This window comes from Orycteropus afer, unplaced genomic scaffold, assembly GCF_000298275.1.
Source record: "Orycteropus afer afer isolate SDZICR_OR568_19922 unplaced genomic scaffold, OryAfe1.0 scaffold00016, whole genome shotgun sequence".
In the NCBI taxonomy this organism is placed as follows: Eukaryota; Metazoa; Chordata; class Mammalia; order Tubulidentata; family Orycteropodidae; genus Orycteropus; species Orycteropus afer.
The window spans coordinates 15,679,252-15,683,810 of NW_006921603.1; the positions used below are offsets into that span (position 1 = coordinate 15,679,252).

The 4,559-nt window shown below is 38.6% G+C and overlaps 1 protein-coding gene across 1 annotated transcript in view; it reads left to right on the forward strand.

The window, feature by feature from the left end:
- Nucleotides 1–4,559, forward strand: part of UBE2U (ubiquitin conjugating enzyme E2 U) — a 95,203-nt gene that overhangs the window by 23,029 nt on the left and 67,615 nt on the right. The window lies entirely within an intron of this gene.

Consider the following 4,559-nt stretch of genomic DNA (forward strand, 5'->3'; position numbering starts at 1 on the left):
TCTTCTTCCATGTCTGTCTTAGTCTGTAAGCTTCATTGAAACCCTTGCACCATGTGCAACCCTGCCAGCACTTGATACACCAGTGACACAGCCTCAAGCCTCACAGCAACACACAAGCCACCACAGTATGACAAACTGACAGACAAGTTTGTCTCCCTTAGCTGTTTGAAACCTCTCCACCCTCCCATTACCTGTATCCCTGGCTACTTCTCTGCTCTGTCATCCCCTCTGGCTTCATTTTCCCCACTTTCCTGCCTGTTGGGGGTTGTCAAAAATGAAATGGAACACATAAAGATCGATATCCTAGGCACTAGTGAGCTGAAATGAACTGGTTTTGGCCATTTTGAATCAGACAACCATATGATCTACTATGCCAGGAATGACAAATTGAAGAAGAATGGTGCAGCATTGATCATCACAAAGACTGTTTCAAGATCTGTCCTGAAGTACAATTCTGTCAGTGATAGGATAATATCCATACACCACCAAGAAAGACCAGTTAATACTACTATTATTCAAATTTATGCACCAACCACCAAAGCCAAAGATGAGGAAATTGAAGATTTCTACCAACTTCTGCAGTCTGAAATTGACCAAACATGCATTCAAGATGTGCTGATTATCACTGATGACTGGAATGCAAAAGTTGGAAACAAAGAAGAGTCACCAGTAGTTGGAAAATGTGGCGTTGGTGATAGAAATAATGATGGAGGTCACATGATCAAATTTTGCAAGACCAATGACTTATTCATTGCAAATACCTTTTTTCAACAACATAAGTGATGACTATACAAGTAGACTTCACCAGATGGAATACACAGGAATCAGATTGACTATATCTGTGGCAAGAGGTGATGGAGAAATTAAATTATCTTCAGCCAAAACCAGGCTAGGAGCTGATTGTAGAACAGACCATCAATTGCTCATATGCACATTCAAGTTGAAATTGAAGACAAAACAAGTCCACGAGAGCCAAAATATGACCTTGATAATATCCTTCCTGAATTTAGAGACCATTTAAAGAATAAATTTGATGTATTGACCACCAGTAACCAAAAACCAGAGGAATTGTGGAATGACATCAAGAACATCATGCATGAAAAAAGCAAGAGGTCATTAAAAAGACAATAAAGGAAGAAAAGACCAAAATGGATGTCAGAAGAGACTCTGAAACTTGCCCATGAGTGCAGAGTATCTAAAGCAAATGGAGGAAATGACAAGATAAAAGAGCCAAACGGGAAGATTTCAAAGAGCAGCTCAAGCAGACAAAGCCAATTACTATAATGAAATGTGCAAAGACTTGGAGTTAGAAAACCAAAAGGGAAGAACACACTCGGCATTTCTCAAGCTGAAAGAACTGAGAAAAAATTTTAAGCCTCGAGTTGCAATATTGTAAGATTCTATGGGGCAAATATAGAATGATGCAGAAAGCATCTAAAGAAGATGGAAGGAATACACAGAGTCACTGTACCAAAAAGAATTGCTTGATGTTCATCTATTTCAGGAGGTACATATGTTCAAGAACCAATGGTATTGAAGGAAGAAGTCAAAACACACTGAAGGAATTGATAAAGATCAAGGCTCCAGGAATTGACAGAATACCCACTGAGATGTTTCAACAATCGGATGCCCCACTGGAGGCACTCACTTGGTTATGCCAAGAGATTTGGAAGACAGCTACCTGGCCAACTGACTGGAAGAGATTCATATTTGTATCCATTCCAAAGAAAGGTGATCCCACAGAATGTGGAAATTATCGAACAATATTATCAATATTACATGCAAGTAAAATCTTCCTAGAGATAATTCAAAAACATTTGCAGCAGTATATTGACAGAGAACTTCCAGAGGGCAGGCTGGATTCAGAAGAGGATGTGGAATGAGGGATATCATTGCTGATGTCAGATGAATCTTAGCTGAAAACAAAGAAGACCAGAAGAATGTTTACTGACTATGCAAAAAGCATTTGATTGTGTGGATCATAATAAATTGTGGATAATATTGAGAAGAGTGGGAATTCCAGAACACTTGATTGTACTTATGTGGAACTTGTACATAGACCAGGAGGCTGTAATTTGAACTGAACAAGGAGATACCTCATGGTTTGAAATCAAGAAGGAATTGTGTCAAGGTTGTATCCTTTCACTTGTTATTCAACTTGTATGCCAAGTAAATAATCCAAGAAGCTGGATTATATGAAGAAGAACATGGCATCAGGATTGGAGGAAGACTCATTAACAACCTGTGATACAACTGATGACACAACTTTGCTTGCTGAAAGTGAGAATGACTTGAAGCACTTACTGATGAAGATTAAAGACTGCAGTGTACAGTATGGATTACACCTCCGTATAAAGAAAACAACAATCCTCATAACTGGTCCAATAAGCAGCTTCACAGTGGATGGAGAAATGATTGAAGTTGTCAAGAATTTCATCTTACTTGGTTCTACAATCATACCAATGGAAGCAACAGTCAAGACATCAGACAATGTATTGCATTGAGCAAATATGCTGCAAAAGACTTTTTTCAAGTGCTGAAGACCAAATATATCTCCTTGAAGACTAAGGTGTGCCTAACTGAAGCCATGATATTTCCAATCACCTCTTATGCATGTGAGAGCTGGACAATGAATAAGGAAGACCAAAGAAGAGTTGATGCTTTTGAGTTGTGTTGGAGAAGAATGCTAAGAGTATCATGGTCTGCTAAAATGACTAGCAAATCTGTCCTGGAAGAAATGCCGCCAGAATGCTCCTTGGAAGCAAGAATGGCCAGACTTTGTCTCACCTACTTTGGTCATGTTGTCAGAAGGAATCATTCCCTGGAGAAGGACATCATGCTTGGTAAAGTGGACGGTCAGCAAAGAAGGGGAAGTCGCTCAATGAGATGGATAGACACAGTAGCTGCAACAATGGGGTCAGGTAGAGCAAGGATCATGAGGCTGGCACAAGACAGGGCAGTGTTTTGTTCTGCTGTGCATAGGGTCACTATGAGTCAGAGATGACTTGACGGCACCTAACAACAACAACAGTCCATTTCAGCTCACTAATGCATAGGACACTGATCTTCAATCATTGCATTTTATTTTTGACAACTTTACATTTTCTTTGATTCATACTTTATGCATTCCATGTTCTCATTATTAATGGATATTTGCAGCTGTTTCTTCTCATTTTGTGTTCCCTGTCAGTTTGTTGTACTATGGTGGCTTGTGTATTGTTGTTATGCTGGAAGCTATGCCACTGGTATTTCAAATACCAGCAGGGTCACCCATAATGGCAAGTTTCAACAGATGTTCAGACTGAGATAGACTGGGAAGAAGGACCTGATGATTTATTTCTGGGGGGAAAATAATGGCCAGTGAAAACCTTGTGAATAGCAGTGGAATATTGTCTGATATAGTGCCAGAAGCTGAGCCCCTCAGGTTGGGAGGGACTCAAAATATTACCGGGATAGAGCTGCCTCCTTAAAGTAGAGTCAACCTTAATGATGTACATGGAGTAAGCTTTTGGGATGTTCATTTGCTGATGTGGCGTGACTCAAAATGAGAACATTGGAATCAAAGCTGAAAAGGTTCTTCCCCCAGAGCTGACGGAGAGAGAGTGAACCTTCCTGTAGAGCCAGCACCCTGAATTTGAACTTCTAGCTTCCTGAACTATGAGAAAATGAATTTGTTTGTTAAAGCCAACGACTTGTGGTATATCTGTAACAGCAATACTGAATAACGAAGATAGTTTTGTACTTTTAGATTTCTTCAGTGGTCTTTAGCTTTAATAATCCTTCGCCAAATCAAAGAATTATTTTAATTTGCTTCCAGTCAACTCTAGTTTTATTTTTTCATATTTAATTCCATTGTTTGTTTTCAAATGCCAAATTGGTTAATTGACTGTATTAGGGCATAGGCCAAGTTACTGCATATCTTTGCAAACTAATAGGCCAGGGCTAGCAGGGAAGTTCTGCCATTCTCAAAGTGTGGCTTCTGTTTCTGGGTCTAAGGCGTTTACTCTCTTTCTTATCATTTTCAACCCATGGAAAGAGGAAGAAAGAGAGTAAAGCAGGCAAAATAGCTTCCTTAGGAAACCATGATCCCAAAGTTGAACACTTTATTTCTGCTCGTGCCCCATAAGTAAAACTCCATCTAGCTAGAATGGAGACTGAGAAAAATAGACAGGGCAACCATGTGTTCAGCTATAGGAGTCAGGGCAAGAAGAAGGTAGCGTTTCTTATTACAAATAGAGAAAATGGAAGAAAGAGAGTAGATACTGGAAAACAATGAGTAGTTCATACAATTTATTGATTATCTTTTGTCCCATCTATTGATAATCACTTTTTTCACTGATTCATAATTTCACTTTTAACATATGATAATTTTAGTACACATGAGGATTTGCTTCTGATTCTTATATTATATTCTGTCTAATCTTGTTGTCTACCACACTGTTATAATTATTGTCTTTTTCCAACACAATGTAATATAGTAAACCAAAGACCTATCTTTTTCTTCTCTTTTTCAAAAATTTCTTCTCAATCTTCTCCTTTTATTGCAATGTTTTTCTATT